The 23,984-nt window shown below is 39.1% G+C and overlaps 1 pseudogene; it reads left to right on the forward strand.

The window, feature by feature from the left end:
* The window catches only part of LOC114081485 (protein LSM14 homolog B-like), a 49,194-nt pseudogene extending 25,592 nt beyond the window's left edge, over positions 1-23,602 (forward strand).
* The last annotated feature ends 382 nt before the right edge of the window (positions 23,603-23,984 follow it).

Here is a 23,984-nt window from a genome sequence, read left to right on the forward strand (position 1 = left end):
CCAGTTACAGAAAATTATAATCCCTTAAGGGGCATTATGATTTTCACCTAAATGCCGTCATTAACTCTTGCAACCAACCCTCCCTTGTTAATAAAAGTATGTCACAACAACTCTGTCAATCAGAATATCCAGCCCCTCACAAAGGAAGTTGCTGAGAGGGTAGTAAACAATGTAGGGTAATAAGCCAATTTAGGGGAGACAGGGAAATCAAGGGAAAAACAAAGGGCTTAATCTCCTTAAAAACTCTACACCTGTGAGCACCATAACTCCCTCTCTTCAAAGTGGCCCCTGCAGTCTCTATGCTGTACATAACCCTCTTCTTTCATTCTGTTAAACTTTTGCTTATGACTCTGTTTCCCTGGAATTCTTAATAGGAAGTCACAAGATCCTGCACCCAAAGGATTGCAGTGGATGTCAGGGCTCAACCCTGCAGGCCTCCAGATTCATAACACTGACAGGAGGGCTGTGCCATAGCTGGGTGGATGATCACTTAGAAGGAGTTCCAGGGCGACCTGGCGGTTTCTTTATCTCACTCAAGACCACAGCATAAAACCACAGCAGAAACTTCCCACCAAGTAGTTTTGTGGTATAAACCACGCAATTGAAAGGGGAAGTTCCGTACAGCGCTAATGCGCATGCCTAGGCAAGACATCTCACGATTAGCCCTCTAGAACCTGCGAGAACCAAGGGTTTCCCCTTCCTTGCTCTCATTCGTAGCAGTAAAATGGCTACCACAGGGAACAGATTAAAATGGACGGAGATATGGAGGAGTACCCCAAATCCCTCACAACCCTGACAAACACTTCCATACTGTCCACAACCAGGGTGCCCCGGTTCCCGGAATGACTGCCATAAATGGCCCGGGTTGCTATGGCTTCCAGGTCGGACTTCAGGAGAGGCACCCACAATAGCAAATGGACTTCCGGGCACACAAAATGGTTACGTGGAGGGCCCTCTGTTCAGAGAGCTGTGGCTTTATCCTTCCCATTTATTTTGACCTGCTCCCTCACTGGATTACTTATGATCTAAGGAATACGAGTCGGTTGGAAACGGAAGGCCATCGCAGAGTTTTTCCCTCGTCCAGTGAAACTTTGGCCATTAGGTGGCAGAAGTCCACCGTGGATGCACAGCGCTCTGCTCTACCCCCGCCCTGCGCCTTTGAAAAAAACCAAACTTCTCACTGGAAAATTCCTTTCTGAAGACTTTGAGCACTTTTCTGGGGTGGAAACTTGTGCCTTAACTTCAATCTTTGTGCCAATCTGATGGAAGAAAGAGTTATAGTTAAAAAAAAAAAAAAAGTATATATATATATGCGTTTTTCTGATTACAAGCCTGCTTATACTTTCTCGCATGTGCTTTTTTTTTTTTTTTTTAATGCTATGCTGCCAAGATTCCTACAATGGCTTATTTTTAACTGCTTTTTGATTCTTTTATTTTAAATTTCTTTTTAATTATACATGACAGCGAGTATATTTTGACAAGTTTATTTATTTATTTTTAATTTTTTTTTTTAAGAGAGAGAGAGTGAGAGAACTTTTTAATATTTATTTATTTATTTTTAGTTTTCTGCAGACAGGACATCTTTGTTTGTATGTGGTGCTGAGGATCACACCCTGGCTGCACGCATGCCAGGCGAGTGCACTACCACTTGAGCCATATCCCCAGCCCCCATTTTGACAAATTTATATAAACATAGAGTACATCTTATTCTAATTAGAATCCCAGTCTTGTGTTTGTATTGTTTCATTTCTTACTAAATGAATCTCATGGTACTGAGTGTGTATTGAGTACTCAGAACATAAATTTCACTCTCACTTCTCTGGCAGTACCACTAGTATTTTCACATATTGCGTTTTAAAAACTGGCAGCTCAAGAAGAGTTATAGGGATCTCAGCCATTGGATTTTGCATGGATCTTCAGAGTTTACATTCGGCTCCTGAAAACAGGAGTAGACAGTGGAAATATATAGTCAAGGAGCCGGGTAGTATTCATGGGAGGAAAATCTGCTAACAAGAAAACATCAGGAAAAAAAGGATTCTGATTTAACTGATCTAACAGTGTTCTTGCTTTAGTCAGGACAAAGTGATTAGGCATTATTTGGGGAATGGTGAAAGATAAGGTTCTGATCAGATATTAAGAGTGATCCACAGTCATAAAAACAGGGGTGGCCATAATGGTGGTTCTTGCAAAACTGACATAACATGCTTGTTTGCTGAAAGTTGATATTATAGGGAAATGGACAGATGGGCCTAGGGAGAAAGTTCAGAAACCAGAATAAAACTTGTCACAAACAAAAGATGAATAGAGGAGGTAGTAGAAATTATTTAATTAGTGTGATGTAATCATTCTACTATTTTCTACATATACCAAAACACTACTTAGTACACTTTGTATACTATATATACTTTTTTTTTTTTAGACCACTGAGACACATCCCCAGCCTCATATTGTAGTTTTATTTACAGTCAGGGTCTCACTACATTGCTTAGTGCCTTGCTAAATTGCTGAGGCTGGCTCTGAACTCAATCTGGGGAGGCTTGGTATTAGTTCTTTAAAGGACTCATAGAACTCAACTGAGAATCCAACTCTCTCCGCCTCCCAGCAGCTGGGATTACAGGCACGCACCACCAAGCCTGGCCCTATATACACAATTCTTTATCAGTCAATAAAAATAAACTATTTTTTAAAAGCCTATTACTGGGCTGGGGTTGTGGCTCAAGGGGAGAGTGCTTGCCTAGCACATGCAAGGCCCTGGGTTCAATCCTCAGCACCACATACAAATAAATAAATAAAATAAAAGTATTGTGTCCAACTACAACTAAAAAATAAATTTAAATAAATAAATAAATGCCTATTACTGGGGGGGGGGGGGCTGGGTTGTAGCTCAGTGGGAGAGTGCTTAGCTAGCACATGTGAGGCCCTAGGTTCAATACTCAGCAACACATAACAATAAGTAAAGGTATCATGTCCATCTACAATATATAATCTATCTCTCTATATATACACACACACACACTATTGCCAGCTTGGTACAGTGGTGCAAGCCTGCAATTCCAGCAGCTCAGGAGGCTGAGGCAGGAGGATCATGAGTTCAAAGCCAGCTTCAGCACCTTATGAAGCCCTAAGCAACTTAGCAAGACCCTGTCTCAAAATAAAAAGTAAAAAGGACTTGGGATATGGCTCTGTAGTTAAGCACTCCTGGGTTCAATCCCAGTACCAAATAAATAAATGAATGAATAAATAAAAACACTATTACCACAGAGGCCAACTCTAGAGAATGATTGACCACAACTCTGGATAAGGGAAAGGTTTTGGGGAATTATAGTACACAACCAGAGTATACCTGGTTAGCCCATGGAAAATCATTAAAAGGAGACATCTGAGAATAGTGGAATTCCGATGATCCCAGATACTCTGGAGGCTTAGGTGGAAGGATTGCAAGTTCAAGGTTAGGCTGGGCTATAAGGCCACAACTCTCAACAAAACAAAACAAAAGATTGCATTATGGCACATGCCTCTATTCTTAGCAGTTCAGGAGGCTGAGACAAGAGCATCAAAAATTCCAGGCCAAGGCTGGGGTTTTAGCTCAGTGGTACAGCGATTGCTTGGCATATGTGAGGCACTGGGTTTGATTCTCAGCATCATATATAAATAAATAAATAAATTAAAGGTTCATCAACAACTGAATATATTTAGTTCCAGGCCAGCCTCAGCAACTTAACTACAGAGCCACATCCCTTAAGCAACTTAGCAAGACCCTGTCTAAAAATAATAATAATAATGATAATAATAATAATAATAGGACAGGCAATGTAGCTCAGTGGTTAAGCAACCTGGATTCAATATATATATATATATATATATATATATATATATATATATATATATACAGAGAGAGAGAGAGAGAGAGAGAGAGATGGGGGGTGTGGGGGGGAGAGAGAAAGAAGGGAGAAACCAAAAAATTTAAGAGTCTTTGGGATAGAAGAGGCAAAGGAATACAGGCTAAGGGCTAAATTTTCCAGGAAAATAATAGCATAAAAGTTTCCAAACCTTAGGAACAAGATGCAAATTCACAGACCAGAGGCATATAGAACCCCATATAGACCAGATCAAAGATAACTGCTCCAAGACACATAATCCAAATGTCTAACATGGAGTATTAGGATAGAATATTAAAGGGTGGAAGAGGAACATGTCAGATTACATTCAGAGGTAGACAAACCAGATTCGCTTCAGACTTCTCAAATCAAACTCTAAAAACCAGGAGGGCTTGGAATGAGATAATACAAGTTCTGAAAGAAAACAATTGCCAGCTAAGATTGCTATATCCAGGAAAACATTCATTCAGACTAGTGAAGAAGAAAAAAACTTTCCACAATAAGGATAAATTAAAAGAATTCAGGACCACCAAATCTGCAGTACAGAATATAATTAAAGAAATGCAACACAGAGAGGAACTCAAAAACAAAACCCAGAGATCTCAAATAGATGAAGCTCTCCAGAAGAGCAATTAAGCAAATGAAAATTAAGAATGAATTAGGGCTGGGGATGTGGCTCAAGCGGTGGCACGCTCGCCTGGCATGCGTGCGGCCCGGGTTCGATCCTCAGCACCACATACAAACAAAGATGTTGTGTCTGCCGAAAACTAAAAAATAAATATTAAAAAAGTTCTCTCTCTCTCTCACGCTCTCTTTAAAAAAAAAGAATGAATTAAATCCATGCAACAATCCAAATGACAGAAAATAACAAATATCTCTCCACCATAAGTCTGAATGAAAATGGTCTCAACTCTCCAATTAACAGAATAGATTCAAAAACAAGATCCAACCATATTCTGCTTGCAAAAGGATAAGTTTTTTTTTTTTTTTTTTGTATATGTGTGGCTCTAGGGATTGAACCCAGGACCTATGTACATTCAAGGCAAGCAGTCTACCAATTGAGCTATATCCCCAGCAACTCATCTTATAGGCAAAGATATTCACAGATTGAAAGAGACAGGTACTTCCTGTAAATGGAGTTGAAAACCAAACAGGAGTAGCTATTCTTATATTTGACAAAGCAGATTTCAAACAAAAAATAATCAGAAGAGATGAGGAAGGGCACTAAATCCTGTTAAAGGGACAAAAAACAACAAGAAGATATAATAGATTTATGCCCTGTGAATTGTTGCACCTTATTACATAAAACAAACAGTTCTTAAATTCAAGTCCTAGATAAACCTCAATAACATAATACCTGGTGTTTTCCACAGACCCAACTCAAGACGAGACAGTTCATCCATATATAAAATTTAAAAACACACTTGTACTATAAATTATATACAAATAAAGAAAATTAACCTAACAGACATCTATAAATATTTCACCCCAAGATAGCTGAACACCCTTTTTTCTTAGTAGCTCATGGAACCTAATACTTATGTATATAATATATTAATAATATGTATTATATATCATATAATAATAATTATATAATCTATTATATACATATTATATATAATTTGTTTTGTTACTGGGGTTTTGAACCCCAGGTCTCTTAACCACTGAGCCACATCTCCAGCCTTTTTATTTATCTACTTATTTATTTTAAGACAGGGTCTTCCTTAGTTGCTAGGGCCTCTTGGTAAGTTGCTGAGGCTGATTTTGAACTCATGATCCTCCTCCCTCAATCTCCTGAGGCACTGGAATTACAAGCATGCACCACTGTGCCCAGCTAGATCATATTTTTTTTTTGACACAAACAAGTCTTAGAAAATATAAAAATATACAGGTTATTTCTTGTATTTTGTCAGATCCCAATGGAATGGAATTTGAGGTTAATAACAATATAGACATGGGCTGGGGTTGTGGCTCAGCGGTAGAGCGCTCGCCTCTCATGTGTGAGACCCTGGATTCGATCCTCAGCACCACATACAAAAATAAACAGGTGAAATAAAGGTGCTGTGTCCAACTACAACTAAAAATATTTTTTTAAAAAAAGAACAATATAAACAACAAAACCATTTTAAGACTTCTAGATTAAATAATCCTTTTTTTTTTTTAACCAAGGATTGATCCCAGAGACACTTAACCATTGAGCACATCTCCAGCCTTATTTTATTTTATTTTAGGTACTGGAGATTGAACTCTGGGGCACTCACCACTGAGCTACATCCCCAAACCCATTTTGCATTTTATTTAGAGACAGGGTCTCACTGAGTTGCTTAGTGCCTGGTTTTGCTGAGGCTGGCTTTGAACTCATGATCCTCCTGCCTCAAACCCCTAGGCTTACAGGCATGTGCCACCACGCCCTGCTATAATTCACTTCTGAATGAAGAATAGATCCTATAATAAGTCTGAGAAGAAACTAAGAAAAATAAAACAAGTTTTAGATGCCAGGTGTGGTGGTATAAAAACTTTTTTTATGCCTGGGAAACTGAGGCAGGATGATCACAAATTTAAGGCCAGCTTCATCAATTTAGCAAGATTCTAAGCAAATTAGTGAGACCCTGGTTCAAAATAAATAAAAAATATAAAAATAAAAGGGATGGGGATTTAGCTCAGTGGTAAAGTGCCCCTGAGTTCAAGCTCCAGTACAAAACAAAATGAAACAAAACAAAAAGTTCTTAGAAACAAATGGAAATGGAGATACACCATATCAAAGTCTCCTATACAGTATCAAGGCAATTCTAAGAGGACAGACTATAGCATGGTGTACCTACATTAAAAGGAAAAGAAAAGAAAAATCCCAAATAAACAATCTAATGGTCCATAACAAGTCCCTAGACAATTAGGAACAAACTAATTCCCAAACTAGTAGAAGATAGGAAACAATTACAATCGGAGTCAAAATAAATGAAATAGAGATTAAAAAAAATACTAAGGGTCAATGCAACAAAGAGTTGAGTTGGCTTTTTGAAAAGAGAAACATGATTGATAAAACCGCAGCCAAACAAACCGAAAGAATGAGAAGACCTACATCATCAAAATTAGAGATGAAAAAGAAGATACCACCACTAATTTCTGAAATTGAGAGGATCATTAGGAAATATTTTGAAAACCTTTATTCTAATAAATTTAAAAATCTAGATGATATTAACAAATTTCTAGACATATGTTGCTTTGCCGCAGTCTGGCTGGGCACAATCAGGAGCCACTTGTCAAAAGAAACTAACTTTATTTTTAGAACCACACACGCCAAACAAAACAGCCTCTCAGGAAAAACCCTCAGAGCCTCAACTGCCACCACCGGCTTTTCACAAGCCTCTCTCTCCCCCACCAGCTTCTCCCCACCTCCCACAATCCTCATGCTCTTGAGGCCGATAGGCTGGGTCACGTGGGCGGAGCCAAAAAAGTCCCCCAATGAGCAGCTCCGTGGTCTGAAAGGGCAGGGAAACAGTCCAATGAGCATCACCGCAGAGGAGCCAATCAGCTAGATGTTGCTGGGGCCGCTGTGAGCCAATCATCAGCCGGCAGCTGGAAGTTTGCTGGCAGCTGGAAGTTTGCTGGGGCCCCTTCGGCTGTGGCTCTCAACATTGCTTGCCCAAATTGAAATAAGAGTTACAAAAAACTTAAACAGACCAATAGTGACCAATGAGATTGAGGCAGTAACAAAAAGCCTTCCAACAAAAAGCCTAGGACCAGTTGGATTCTCAGTTGAGTTCTATGAGTCCTTTAAAGAACTAATACCAAGCCTCCCCAGATTGTTCCATGAAATAGAAAATGAGGGAACAATTCCAAATTCATTCTATGAAGCCAGTATCACCCTGATACCAAAACCAGAAAAAGCCAAAGCAAGGAAAGAAAACCACATATAAATATCCCTTATTTTAAAGTCCTTAATAAAATATTAGCAAAATACATTAAGAAGAGATTGTATACCATGATGAAGTTGGATTCATCCCAGGCTTGCAAGGGTGGTTTAATATACATAAATCAATGTTTAATTCATCACATAAATAGAATCAAGGATGAAAGTCACAAGGTCATCTCAACAGATGCAGAAAAAGCCATTAACAAAATTAAGCATCCATTCATGTTTAAAAACATAGAAGAGAGATATGAAAAATTGTGCTCTTTATGTGTAATAAGAATTGCAATGCATTCCGCGGTCATATATAAATAAAAAAAATTAATTAAAAAAAAAACCACAGAAGAAACAAGGGATAGAAGAGACTTACCGCAACATCATAAAGGCTATGATGAGCCTCTGGGATTACAGGCATGCTCCACTACACCAGGCAAGACTTTAGAAGATGGAAGGACCTAATATTATGGACCCGGGACATTCCAGGAAATTGAGGCAATGCAAAGAACACCTTCAAACCCCATATCTTGCAATCAAGTCAGAAAGATTTCAGACATGTCACACAGTAACAAGAGTGAGTTTATTGAAGGGATAGGAAAAAGGAAAGGAGGCACTCTCAAGGGAGAAAGTGGGTCCTTTCAGGAGAGGGACAATGGGTCTACCCACTGAGAACCTGGTGTGGAGGGCTGCCCCTCCACCTGTAGAGCTAGGCACCTGGCTTCAGTTTAGGTTAGTGGGGGAGGCAGTTCATAGGCTGTTTTGCAGTCAGACTTTGAGTTCCTTGGGAAAACTGGGCAGGCAGTGAATCAAATAGCCTTTTCTCTTCCCTTGTGTTCTTGTTTCTTTGTTTAATACCCTGTGTGTGGGGTTTGTTCATAAGCCCAAGTTGAAGTATATTTCAACCAGTACCTCCACCTTCCACTGTGTTTAATTTGCTAACAGTGAATGCATAAGTGAGAAGACTTGAGGGAAGTCCAACATGGAAGAGAAATCCATACATACTTGTATGAGTATCCGTGTGTGTGTGTGTGTGTGTGTGTGTGTGTGTAGGTAGGTAGGTAGGTAGATAAGACATAGATGATATACATACCCCAAGATATTTTTTTTTTTTATCATTTGAGAAGAACTTCCAATTTATGGAAAGGATCAAATTTCCTAAGGTCAGACATATTTATACTTGAAATAGTCATAGATTTCTTGTGTGTTCTAGAAGTGGCATTGCTTTGTTCCTTTGTTCTAGACAAAGTATTTTATAGCTCTATGTACCCATATGATAGTTTGGACAAAACAGGCCTAGAAGGTCTTTGATATTGTTTGTGAGTCAACCCCTGCTTATCCTTCATCAGATATAAGAGAGTAGGGATTGCTGGTTTACCTTTTCCTCCTCTGAATGCCCTTTCGGGCCTCTCTTGAGGTTTCTTATGCCACATCCAAAGAGGATGGTGTCCATAGCCTAATCTGTTCCTCAGTTACATGGCCCAGGAGGTAAGTATAAACACAGGTCACTCATTTCCTCTCTCAGACCTGCACATACCACTCTCTTTAGCAAGATCTAACCTGTATCCTGAGGCTTGAGGTGCAGGAAAAGTGACAGTTTTCTTACTTATTCATAAAGACTAAACATTGCCTGATCTTAGAAAAATCAGTGTCTCTTTAAACTAAAACGTGTTTCCACAAAGTTTTCAGTCTAAATGTTCAAACTACAGATTTCCCTAACACCTCTCTTCCTACTCAGCCTTCTGTTTTTCAACTTATTTTCTCCATTCAAACATCCAACACTGCCTCCTCTTCTCACTTCTGGAGGATAACCTTCTTTTCTATTCATTGAGAAAATTTCAGAAGACTCAACTAAGATTTACAAGCCCCAAACTGAATGCTCCCATCTTCTCCCATAAACCTTTTTCACCTGTAGTTTCCAAGCAGGAAAGGGCATCTCTTATGTCTCTTATGTCTCCAGTTCTTCCTGCCATAGATTTCAGGATGGCCCTTCACTTTGCTTCTTCCCTCACTTTCCATTTGTCAGGAAATCCAGCAAGCTCTCTTCTCAGAATGGATCCAGAATCTGAGATCTGACCACTTCTTGCTGCCTCTTCTGGTACCACCCTGTTCCCCGCCACCCTCAAGTTTGCTCATAGGGTATGGGAGTGTTTTGCTGACTCTCTTCTTGCTTCACCCTCCCCTCACCCACTCTGGTGATCAATTCAGCAGCCAGAGTACCTCTGTGAATACATACTTAGATCTTAGGAATGCCTCTGCTCAAAACCTACACCCCATGTCAGTCAGGGTAATCAGGTGTCCTTACAGTCCTCTACAAGGCTATATGTGGTGTGGGTACCAGTTACTTCTCTCACCCTGTCTTCTAGTACTGTCCTCCTTCTTCCTGCTCTGGCTGTGATCACGTCCTTGTTGCTCCAGAGGTAGAGGCTTTTGCTCTCTTCTTTCTGCATGGGGCATTCTTGTCCTAGATGTGTGCCCTACATATGTCATCCTCATTTCATTCATGTGTTTGATTAATGTTATTATTCAATGTGACCTCCTGTTAAAATGTCTTATTTCAAATGCCACACCCCTCTCTCATCAAACACAGGATTCCCTCTTACTTGGCTTTCTTGGGACTCTTTTTTTGGGGGGCTGGGCACTGGGGATTGAACTCAGAGGCACTTGACTACTGAGCCATATCTCCAGCCCTATTTTGTATTTTATTTAGAGACAGGGTCTCGCTGAGTTGCTCAGCACCTCACCATTGCTGAGGCTGGCTTTGAACTCATGATCCTTCTGTCTCACCCTCTCGAGCCACTGGGATTATAGGTGTGTGCCACTGTGCCCAGCAAGAAGCTGGCTTTTCTTGTTGATTTTAGTTTGGGTGTCTGATTGTTCACTAATTTATCCTATTAGAGGCTGATTTGTAGTAGTTGCTCTGTAAATATCTATTGAATGAATAATACATTCATTCAACAAAAATCCAGTATATTCATCTCTACATATGTATTCATTTCTACTGGATTTTTTTTTTTTTGGTCTTTTTTGTTTGTTTTGGTACTGGGGATTGAACCCATGGATGCTTAACCAGTGAGCCACATACCCAGCCCTTTTAAAAATATTTTATTTAGAGACTAGGTCTTTGTAAGTTGCTTTACAGCCTCACTAGATTGCTGAGGCTGGCTTTGAATTTGTGATCCTCCTGCCTCAATCTCCCGAGATACTGAATTACAGGCGTGCATCATTGTACCCGGCCTGGCTGGTTTTTTGATCCAGTGAAGAATGAGAGTGAGTTATGAGTTTTCCTCACAAAATTATGTTCCTTTCAATTTCTCCTTGTTGTTGTAGTATCATTGACAATGTCCCAGAACAAGGAAAATTATTTCTTGTGCATATGACTGTCAACAGGTGAAAAACCCTTAAAAGACAGCATAGACAGTAACACGTCACATAGCTATTCACAGAAATGAAGAAAACACCTTAATGCATAAATAAATGCATACTGTTGACAGGCTTTACTACACTTACACTAAAGTTTTTATTAAAAAGACCTCATGCATTTCCTTGTTGCATTTAGGGTCAGGACTGAGTTGAAGAGGAATTTTACTTAGGACAGGGTTCCCTCCCTAGGATGAGTCATGGTAGATGCTTCTTTCAGGGAAAAGCACAGTTGTTCTTCCTTAGTTAGTAATTTGGCAGGGGGTGGGTGGGGGTGCTTGTGATTGAACCCAGGGCCTTATGCATGCCAAGCAAAAAGTCTACCAACTGAGCAATATCCCCAGCCTTAGTTAGTCATCTTTGGTCTCAGGGGTGCTGTGAGTCCCCCTGGGTTTGCTTTTCCCTCTTTACATCTTGGCAGCTAAGAAACTTAGCTCCACATCTGTGACCAGCTAGTGGTCAATGTGTAGAACCCTCTGGCCAGCACTCTGTTCAAATCAGTCCTCTGATTAGAAGTCCCTTGAGTTGACTTTCTTTTCTCTCCCAATGTTTTAAACTTTGAAATCTTCATCCTTATGTATTTTATGAACTGCTCAAAGCCCTCCAAAGGCTTCAGATCTCGCTGAAGTAAAAGGCCAGCCCTTGGCCAGTAAGGGCCTATAGGGTTAACACCTAACTTACTCCCTGGCTGCCCTACTCACAACTGGCTTTTCCCCTTTACTGCCCTAGTCAAAATGAAATTGGCTCCTACTTTGAACAAAATCTTTTGTTCCCAGGGTAGTAAAGGTTTGTGGCATTTGAACACAGCTACAAAGTTTTCATTTTTATCTAGCTTTTTTTTTGTACTAGTGAATGAATCCAGGGGTGCTTAACCACTGAGCCACATCCCCAGCAATTGTTTGTATTTTATTTAAAGATAGGGTCTCACTGAGTTACTTAGGACCTCACTAAGTTGCTGAGGCTGGTTTTGAACTTGTGATTCTCCTTCCTCAGCCTCCCAAGCTCTTGGGTTTACAGTTTTGTGCCACCATGCTCATCCTTTATCTACTTTTGATGGGAAGATAGATATCATGGTTATGTAAGTTCACTCATCCCTTGTGCATGCCATCTTTTGTTAAAGCACATCTGTGAATAAATCCTAAATGTCTATCAGTGGGTGAATTGATAAGGAAATATATGCCACGAATAATTGTTGACCTTAAAATAGGAGGAAATTCTGTCATTTGTGAATACATGGATGAAACTTGTGAATATTATTCTAAGTGAAGTAAGCCAGGCACAGAAAGACAAGAATTGTTTGATTTCCCTTATATGTGGAACTCATAGAAGTCGGGAATAGGGAGATGGTTACCAGAAGCTGGAGTGTCGGGCAAATGGTGAGGAATGGGGAGGTGTTGGTCAAATGATACTGAAACTGTCAAACTGAAACTGTTTGACAAGAGGACTAAATTTTAGTGACATATTGTGGAGAATGCTGACTATAGTTAGTGGTAATTTGTTGTCTATTTTAGGTTTTCCATGAGTCTTATTTTCAATATTCTTACCACAAAAAGTATGAGTCATGATATACATTCGCTTGTTAGCTTCATTTAAGCATTCCACATGTGTATGTATTTGAAAACATTGCATCATGCTCCAGAAATATATAACATTATTATTTTTCACAGTTCTAGAACCTCTCCAGACTCTTTGTATCCCCCCTAAAAACTGAAGCTCAGCTCTGAGTACCACATTCCTTTTCTATGACAAGGTAGAAGCAGAATAGGGCTATTGCCATCTTCCTGGAATCCTATCTATGCAGGCCCATCACAAGGCTGACTCACACCTGCTCTGTTAATTAGGAACCACACTGGGAATTATGTGCTTAATTAGAAGAAAATTTTTGTGTCCCTTAAGAAGGTCACACTTACCTATTCCATCAATTTCTCTTCTTAAACCACTATCACCCTGAGTTGGACAATTCTCAGAACTTTTATTTCTTTTTATTTTATTATTTATTTATTTAGATACTTGGGATGAACCTTGCGAAGTTGCTAAGGCTGCCCTTGAACTTGCAATCCTCCTGTTTCAACTTTTCAGGTCACTGAGATTAAAGGCATTTGCCACCATGCTTGGCTCTCAGTAATTTTAAACTTTCACAAATTATAGGGTATTTTACTTAAAAGTGAATATTGGAAAGTGAGTGGCTCAGGCAGGTGAAGTTTTTTGCTTAATATCATGAATATATTTAGTGGCTGAGCATGGATTAGAGGCAAATTTCCTGAAGCCCAGGCTAGACTCCTTAAGTCCTCAAAGTGGTCAACTGCAGTGGACTATTCTCTAGCCCTTGTCTCTCAGGCCAGATCTTTCTAGAGGAAACACATATCCTCAAAGCCAAAGCTGCCAAATATTTCCTTCCTAACCCCACAGCATCCCTATATTTTTCACATGACTGCTTGGCTTCCCGACAAACCAAATGTGGGAGAATTTCAGGGTGCATTAGTAAAGGCCTAATGTCTCATAGGAAATATAAGTCTGTGGTATGAACGCTGCCACCAGACAATTAAAAACTGTGAAACATATGGTACTTGATTGGCTTCATATCTGTAGGTTGACACTAGGTCCAAGGTCTAAAATAAATATTTCTTGAGGAAGTTCAACTGGACACTAGCGTATAATATAAGTACATTTGAGCCCTAGAACCTTGATGGTAAACACAACTTTACCGGACTACCATTTCCTTGAAACAGCCTCTGGCAGTCCTGGATGTTTCTCCCCAACTCTTACACTGACAGTTAGCTGGAACCCAAAAGAACTTAGAATGTAATCCCCAAAAGTTGCAACCCCTTGCATTTTCCCATTGTGTTAAGTTCCTTTGGGACTTATAATTTGAATATTTCACAGGGTAAAGGAAGAGAGTCAGTGCCATTAACAGAACAAGTACAAATGGTTGATGCAGAGCAATAGCATATGGTGGTGCAGCTGATGCTCATGTCTAGATCAACTAAATTAATGTTTTCTTCCAGTCCTGTTCATACTGGACTGTCCCCCTGAATTAAAAATTCTACTCCCATTGACCTCAGATTCTCAGAAGTCACAGAAGAAAACAATTTGCAAAGTGGAACAGTGAAACAGGGAAAGAACCAGTGACATACAAAACCATAAAGTAAACTAGCAGCAGTGTAACACAAGTCTCCTGACTTCCAGCCAAAGATCATTTTACAAAACATCCCAGCTCCACCTATTTTTAGCAGATCTGGACAAGTAATTTAACCATTCAAGATTCAGTTTCCTCATCTATAATGAGAGGATAACAGTACCTGCACCATTATACTGTTGCAGTGAACTAATGCCTGGGAAACATTTAGCAAATTCTCTGAATATTGTAAAAGCTTAATGAATATTAACCATCAGTATTATATTGGATCAGTTTTTTCCTTATACCAGAATAAATTGGCCAATAAATTGGCATCCCCGTTTTTACTTCTTCATCCTGTTTTCCATGGAGCACATATCCTTTGAGTTCCCATTTTCTAGTTTCCATTGATATAGAAAGGAAGTTACTGTAGGTGGGAAGGAATAGAAGAAGAGACAGCATTTTGTACTACCTCAGAAATCAGTACTCTTGAAAATAGAGTAAAGGAATGGGATTAAGAGGGAGGAAGCTAGACAGGGAAAAGAAAAAGAAAGGTAGAAGGGTAGTGATCTTATGAAAATCAAAGGGATATCGATCAGTAGAGGAAAGGGACTAGGGCATGGGAGGAGGGGAGGGAGGGGGAACTGCTGGGGAGTGATGTTGGCCAAATTATATTGCTATATTGTGTGCATATTCAAATATATAATAGCAAATGTTATCAATATGTACAACTATAATACAGCAATAAAAATGTGGAAAGAGAATAAAAGAGTCAGGAGGGGAGAGCATGGGTAAGTACTGGGGAATGGAATCTATCAAATTATGCTACAATGAATCCTGATTGTGTGTGTGTGTGTGTGTGTGTGTGTGTGTGTGTGTGTGTGTGATTATAATGTGTTAATTAATATAATCATAAAAAATAGAAGGGAGAGCAATAGAATAGAGCAAGTAGATGGAGGAAGTAGGAGGGAGCAAAAAGGAGAATGAGATTGATCAAATTGTTATATGCATGTATAAATATGGTATAATAAATTCCACTATTATATATAAAATATGTCAGTGCTCATAAACTTCAAGGGAGTTGGCAAATTTTCTGGCTGTTATGATTCTTCTATTTCTGAGCTGGGAATCAAAGCATGAGACAGGGCTAAATTCTATAGTAGGTATATCGAAGAAAGGAGTTCTAGTTTGGGATCAGGTAGGTGTGTGTTTGCACCTCAGCTGTGCTTCCTTTTTGTAGTGTTATGGTTTAGATATGTGCCTCCCCCCTCAAATCTCATGTGTAAGACAATGCAAGAAGTTTTGGAGAGGAAAAGCTTGGGTTATGGGAGCCATAACCCAATCAGTGAATTAATCCCCTGTTAGGGACTAACTGAATGGTAACTGTAGGTTACCATTAGATGTAGCTATTAGAGGTGGGTCCCTGGAGGTGTGCCTTTGGAGTAGATACTTTGTCCTTGTTGGTGCTGGGGATGTGGCTCAAGTGGTAGGGCGCTTGCCTAGCATGCATGAGGCACTGGGTTCGATTCTCAGCACCACATAAAAGTAAAATAAAGATATTGTGTCCACCAAAAAAAAAAAAAAAAGGATATTTTGTCCTTGTTGAGTAGAGCTCTCTCTCTCTGCTTCCTAGTGTGATGTCTTGAGCCATGTTCTTCTGCCATGATGTTTATTCTTGCCTCAAGCTCTAAGGAATGGAGCTTGAGACTGAGGAATGGACTGAGACTTTTGAAAACATGAGCCACTAAATAAACTTTTCCTCTTCTAAAACTATTCCTGTAAGGTCTTTTGGTTATTGAAGCAAAGAAGTGGCCATAGGTAACTAAGTGACTCAACTTTCAGAGCCAAACTCTTCAGTTGTCAAATATGGCTCATAATACCACATACAGAATCACAGTGAAGAGTCCTGAGGGAGAAGGGTGTGTGTGTGTGTGTGTGTGAGAGAGAGAGAGAGAGAGAGAGAGAGAGAGAGAGAATTCAATAATTGGAAACTTCTCATTTTAGAGTTAGTGGAAATGTTTCACTTGTTCTGACTGTTGGTTCCTTGACAGTCTTACTTTGCAAGGCTGCTGCAAAATTTTCTCCCCCCTGTGGGTCATCTTAGGTATTTAGTCAGAAGCTGGAAGAGGCAGAATCAAGGACTATTCACCAATGGCCATTATAAACTTTAAACCCTTAAATAAAAATAAAATCTGTAATTTTTAAAAACAATTATAATTAAACCCTCCCCAAAAAGTTTGATAAAATACTGTTAGCAAGACAGTGGGTAACTGTTAGATATTGTTGGTGACAGTATAATTTGACACACCAGTTGAAGGCAATTTAAGAAGTCTATCAAATTTTGAGTGCATATAGCCTCTACACAGCAATTTCTTTTTTATATATTTATTTTTTAGTTGTAGTTGGACACAATACTTTTATTTTATTGTGATGCTGAGGATCGAACCCAGGGCCTTGCACATGCTAGGCGAGCACTCTACCACTGAGCCACAACCCCAGCCCTCTACCCAGCAATTTCACCTCTGGAAATTCATCCCACAGACATGCCACTATTTATACATGTTTGAGAAAAACACGTTCCAGGTTGTTCACTGAACCATTGCTTGTAATAGTGAAACCCTTGCCCATTGTTAGAGTACTTATTAAGTAAATTATTATACAATGAAACTATAAAAAAGAATGAGAATTGTTCCATATAATGTCATGGAGAGCCCAATAGGAGTAAAACATATTCATAGAAGTGCATATTGTGTACAAAAACAGATGGGAGGTTAGCTCCTTATTCAAATATGCACAAATGTACTTGAAGTTTTCAGAAGAAATGAATAAGAGTGGTTAACTGTGCATGTGTGGGGGTGAGTGGGAACTGCTAGATGGAAGATTAAGTTGAGAAGGATGCTTTTCATTGTATAACTATTCTTATTTTTTGTTTTTTGATAACTGTAAATATATTACCTTTTAAGTAAATCTGATTTTAAAAAATTAAAAAACTTGAAAAATATTTGCTATGTACATGATATAGGGTAAATATTCTTATTGTGCATCTAATTTTAGAAAGTAAAGCACATTCTCAAAGAATTATGTGAAAAAATAGTTATTGTACTTTATTAATAATAGTGACATATAAAGAGTCAAATGTATAAGAGAATGAGTAAATAAAGAATAGTATGTGGATCTCTGGTAGATGGATTATTTGTCAACCACTAGAAATATTGTTCCAGAAGAATTTTATGACATGGAAAAATGCATATTAATTCAACATTACATAGAAATCTATGGTATGAGCACCATTTTATTATGTTGTGTGAGTTCATGTGTGTGTCATTATCTGACCAACCTGTAAATAGAGAAAATGATTTTGGAGTAGCACCATAAAAGTCCACCAAAATAATAACAGTGATTGATCAACAACTACTGTTTCTGTAGCTTCTGCATTTGTGAATTGTTCGAATTTTCACAAAGTACGACATACTTTAACAGAGCCCCTTGAGAATTAAAAAGCCTCAGCCTCCCCAGTTTCCTGATAAATTGTTTTTCTGCAACTGAGTTTCCCCAGGCTGAGAATGGAAACTGAGGTACTGGCCCCAAAGTCTGTCCAGATGCCAACAAGGGTTGGAAATCTAATTGTAACATTATCTCTGGCTAGCACAGCCTGACTAAATCTACATATGTATATTTCCTGACTTTTGTTCCCATAAATTGAAAAGTTCCCGAGGGAGACAGATTAATTACCTTACCAGTTTGGGCCAAACTGTGATTAAATTCATTTTCCCTTTTTATATTTTTTTCTCTTATTTCTGATGTGGGCGGGTGACTGAGTCTAGTCTGTTGGCAACCTGGTAGGACCTCTGGACTGGGATGCTGATGATAGTACTAATTTGATGATTTATATTTAGAATATAAAACCACACTAGGAAAATAAAGGACACAAATAGAAATTTCAGTGAAAAACACAGAGACAAACTGGGAGCAAATGTTTAATCTCCAAACTAATTTTTAAAAAGACTGATTAAATAGTAATAGAATCATACTACAAAGGCAATAGTTTACCCTGGCCAAGACAAAGAATAGGCCCTTCACTTCTAGAATATTTCAGCCATCTGCGGAAAAGTTTTAAAATTTTTTTTAAAGGCTAAGAAACTGATTTCTTCTCTCTCCTAACATGAGTCCCTCAACCTTCAGGACAAGGGTAAAGGGCAAAGTTAAGATGAATAAGGGGGCGGGGGCTTTAATCCCTGCACATATTCAGGAAGTAATGTTGCCTACCTAGATCTTCCAAAAAAGAGTCAGACATAAAACACAATAACTTTTCCCAGTTTTATTCCTGAAACCACCTGATAATTTCATTATATCTCCCAAGAGGGTGACGTTCATGGTTGCCTAGGAGATCAGGAGCATGAGGAAAAGTTTTAAAGCTGTAGAATTCATTTCTGCTGGGCTTTCCTAAATCCCCAATTTCCTCTCTACTTCAGAAACCTATTTTATAGACCATCTGAGTTATCTTCCCCCCACCCCTGTGGTGCTTGCAAGTTAAGCACTCTACTAACTGATTTATATCTCTAGCCCTTGAGCTATTTTTCTTCTTATCTGAATATTTGTTGAACTGGAGCTAGATTCCTTGCCACTTCATCCTGTGGTCATTTTCTTTCTCCTGTTAATGCAGTATGCATTATAACCCCCATTAAAACAGTCCTCAAAGCAGGAAATAGAAATGAAAGGGCATAGCTGGATGTAGTGGCACACACCTGTAATCCCAGCAGCTGCAGAGGCTGAAGCAGGATTGCAAGTCCAAAGCTAGCCTCATCAATTTGGGACCTAAGAAACTTAGTGAGACACTGTCTCAAATAAAAAGGGCTGGGAATGTGACTCAGTTGTTAAGCATTCCTGGGTTCAATCCCTGGTACAAAAAAGAAAAGGTATCAGTTAAATAGGCAATCAGACAGGGCTGGGGATATAGCTCAGTTGGTAGAGTGCTTTCCTGGCATGTAGGAGACCCTGGGTTCAATCCCCATTACCAAAAAAAAAAAAAAAAAAAAAAGACAATCAGACAAAGAGAAGTAACCAAGCAGTGCTTTATCCTAGGGATTTCTCCCTTAATGATATTTTTCTCATTACAGACCTACCAGGTATGACAGTAAACTAAAGGAGAAGAGACTTGATACAAAGAGACTGAGTAATAAATTTATTTTAATAGTTTAGATGGATATATTGACAACCAGTATTAACCCTTACTTAATTCTTTGAGCCAAGCACAATTCTAAATATGTTATAGGTATTAAGTCTCAGAACAACCCTGTGAGTTGGGTACTGCTATTGACCCATTTTCCACATAAGAGAGAGGTTAAGTATCTAGCCCAGGGTCATACTCCTATAGTAAGTGAATTATCCCAGTTGCTATGGTTTGGCTCTTAAAGATTCCTCACAGACACATATGTTAATGCTTATTCCCCTCCCTGAGGTGATGGAACTTTTAAATGGTGGAAAGGAAGTTAGGCCCTTGAGGGCATGTACTTGAAGGGGATTTGGGGACCTGGCCCTTTCCTGTATGTTTTCTTCCTGGTTACAATGAGGTGAACAGGTCTTCTCCACCACAAGCTCCAGTCATGAGGAACTGTGCCAGTCCAGGCCCAAAGGAATGGAACAAATCAACCATGGACTGAAACCTCTGAAACCATGAGCCAAAGTAAAACTTTCCTCCTTTTAAGTTGATTCTCTCAGATGTCTTGTTACAGTGACAAGACCTCAAGATATTACACAAGAGGTCCAACATCAGCAGAATAGCATATCTTATAAAACATATATTACTAGAGTATGAGGATCATTTTCTAGGAGATTAGGAATATGATCATATGCTGCTAAACCAAGTGTAAACCAGACCTTTCTTATACTCAAATATTCCCATTTGATCTATGAGTCAAGAGATTACAAATATTTTATACTGTTGTTCCTGTCTTTAGGAAATCCCAGATAACCAATGTTACAACCTGGACTGTACCTGCAACTTGCTTTGCTCTCTTGATTCTCCAAATTAAGTGCTCACCTTTGGTTGTTGTTATTCTTATTTAGTTTTGTTCTTCTTCCTCCTCTCCCCTCTCCTCCTATTTCTCTTTCTCCTTCTCTTCCTCCTCCTCCTCCTCCTTTGTACTGGCATACTGGGTATCAAACCCAGGGTCTCACACATGCTAGGCAAATGCTCCTCTGCTGAATCCCCAGCCCATGCTCACTCTTGTGTGTATATGTATGTGTGTATTTTACTGGGGATTGATCCCAGGGTCTAGCATAGGCTAAATAAGCACTGTACCACTGAGCTACATCCCTAGTCCTTTTTACTTTTTATTTTTCATTTTTTAAAATTTTGAGATAAGTTCTCACTAAGTTGCTAAGGCTGTCCTCAAACATATGATCCTTTTGTCTCAGCCTCTCAAGTTACTGGGATTGCAGGCATGTGCCACCATGCCCAGCTATGCTAATTTTGCCATCTATAGTTATTACTAATTTCATGTAGTTGAATTGTGACTTGATCCCTTGATTTGGCTGAGTCTCTTCAAACCTTAAGTTATACATAATTTTCATACATTTTTTCTAAGTTGTTTTAATTTAAAAAGTTAAATTTTGAGATAATTGTAGATTCTCATGCAGTTGTATAAGCACATGTATTCTTTATCTGATTTTGCCAAATGATAACATCTTCCAAATGTATATAGTCCAATATTACAAGAAGAAAATTGATATTCATTTATACATATGATTCATATTTCCCTAGTTACATGTGTACTCATTTGTGTATGTGTGTGTGTTTAGTTCTATGTAATTTTATCACATGTGTAGGTTTGCTAGTTCACCAACACCACAGTAGGTGTACAAAACAGTTACATCACCACAAAGTTTTCTTGAATGTTGTTCTTTCATTACCATATCCACCTCAATCTTCTTCTACCCCAAGACCCTGTCCATAACACCTGGCAATCACAAATATCTTCCACATCTCCATAATTTTGTCATTTCAAAAATGTCATGTAAAACAACAATAAGTGTTGGAGAGGATGTGGGGAAAAAGGTACACTCATACATTGCTGGTGGGTCTGAAAATTGGTACAGCCAATATGGAAAGCAGTATGGAGATTCCTCAGAAATCTGGGAATGAAACCACCATTTGACCCAGCTATCCCTCTCCTTGGACTATACCCAAAGGACTTAAAAACAGCCTACTACAGGGACACAGCCACATCAATGTTTATAGTAGCACAATTCACAATAGCTAAACTGTGGAGCCAACCTAGATGCCCTTCAGTGGATGAATGGATAAAAAAAATGTGACATATATACACAATGGGATTTTACTCAGCATTAAAAGAGAATAAAATTATGGCATTTGCAGGTAAATGGATGGCGTTGGAGAAGATAATGCTAAGTGAACTTAGCCAATCCCCCCAAAACAAATGCCGAATGTTTTCTCTGATACAAGGAGGCTGACTCATAGTGGGGTACGGAGGGGGGAGCATGGGAGGAATAGATGAATTCTAGATAGGGCAGAGGGGTGGGAGGGGAAGGGAGGGGGCAGGGGATTAGCAAGGGCAGTGGAATATGATGGACATCATTATCCAAAGTACATGTATGAAGACTCGAATTGGGTGTCAACATACTTTATATATAAACAGAGATATGAAAAATTGTGATATATATGTGTAATAAAAATTATAATGCAGGGGCTGGGGTTGTGGCTCAGCAGTAGAGCACTCGCCTGGCATGTGCAGGATCCTGGGTTTGATCCTCAGCACCACATAAAAATAAATAAGTGAAATAAAGGTATTGTGTCCAACTACAACTAAAAAATAAATATTAAAAAAAGAATTGTAATGCAAAAAAACAAAGTACATGTATAAAGGCATGAATTCACATGAACATACTCTATATACAAAAATATGAAAAATTGTACTCTATATGTGTAATAAGAATTGTAATGCATTCTGCTGTTGTGTATTTTAAAAAAATAAAACCCATAAAACTAAAAAAAAAAGTTATGTAAATGTAATAATAGAGTATGTAACACTATGAAATTATCTTTTTTCACTGAGAATCATACCCATGAGATTCAACCAAGGTGTGCTATCAATAATTAATTTATTTTTATTGTTGATAAATATTCCATGGTATGGCTATACCACTGTTTTTTTGGGGGGAAGTATTGGGGATTGAACTCAGGGGCACTCAGCTGCTGAGCCACATCTCCACCCTGTTTAAAGATAGTGTCTCACTGAGTTGTTTAGCGCCTCACTGTTGCTGAGGCTGGCCGTGTACTCATGGTCCTCCTGCCTCAGCCTCCCAAGCCACTGGGATTACAGGCATGCACACACCTGGCACCACTGTTTTTTAAACCATTCACCCATTGATGCCAAGTTTTGTTACTCTTTGGCACTACATGGGGGAAGAGGCTAGGCTTCACTGTTTGGTGTTGTACAAATATTTGGAGTCAAATTGGTTAGAAAATAGGTTTTGTTCAGAGGCAGGTTTTAAGCAGATAATAGAAAGTTTTCATTTCAAAATTTTCATCTTCATTCCTCAAAGGACTAGGAATGGGACCACCAAATGACCCAGCTACCTAATCCTTGATTTTTATAAAAAAGAATCAAAATCAGCATACTATAATGATACAGCCACATCAATGTTTATAGCAGCACACTTCACAATGGCCAAGCTATGGAACCAACCTAGGTACCCATGAACAGATGAGTGTACAAAGAAAAAGTGGTATATACACACAATGGAGCTTTACTCAGCCATAAAAAAGAATGAAATTATGGCATTTTCTGGTAAATGGATGGAACAGGAGAGCATCATGCTAAGTGAAATAAATCAGACCCAGAAAGTCAAGAGTTGAATGTTTTCTCTCATATGTGGAAGCTAGAGCAAAGTAAGGGGAAGAAATTGGGAGTGCGGCAATATCATGAAAATAGAAGAGAGATCAGTAGATGAGAGGTGGGGGATAGAGTGGGAGGGAGAAGGGATGGGAAAAGGGAGGAACTGCAGAATGAAATTGACCAAATTATCCTATGCACATATATGAATAATGCTGCAGTCTGGCTGGGCACAATTCACGAGCCAGTTGTCAAGCAGGAACTAACTTTATTTTTAGAACACACCGGCACCAAGCGAGCTCTCCAGGAATTCCCTCAGAGCCCAACTGCTACCACCGGCTCTTCTGGTGAACCTCTCAACCGGCCTCTTCCCGCCCTTGAGGCCGATTGGCTGCGTCGCATGGGCGGAGCCAAAAGAGTCCCCCAATGAGCAGCTCCGTGGTCTGAAAGGGCGGGGAAACAGCCCAATGAGCCTCACTGCAGAGGAGCCAATCAGCTGGAAGTTTGCTGAGGCCGCTTCGGCTGTGGCTCTCCACAAATATAACACAGTGAGTTTCATTTTATGTATGCCTATAAAATACCAACTAAAATAAAATAAATAGATAAATAGAAGAAAGACTAGTAAAGTCAAGGAAGGGGAACAGGGGAAAGGAGTAAGGTAGGAAAAAAGTACTAAGGACTTAAGTAGAGTCAATTTTATTCCATGCATATATGATTATGTCAAAATGAACCCCATTATTATCTGTAACTAATGCATTAATAAAAGCATGAAAAATTCTATCTTCAAGAGGCTCTGGGATAAAGAAAGCTTT

The sequence above is a fragment of the Marmota flaviventris genome, chromosome X (assembly GCF_047511675.1).
Source record: "Marmota flaviventris isolate mMarFla1 chromosome X, mMarFla1.hap1, whole genome shotgun sequence".
Taxonomy (NCBI): domain Eukaryota; kingdom Metazoa; phylum Chordata; class Mammalia; order Rodentia; family Sciuridae; genus Marmota; species Marmota flaviventris.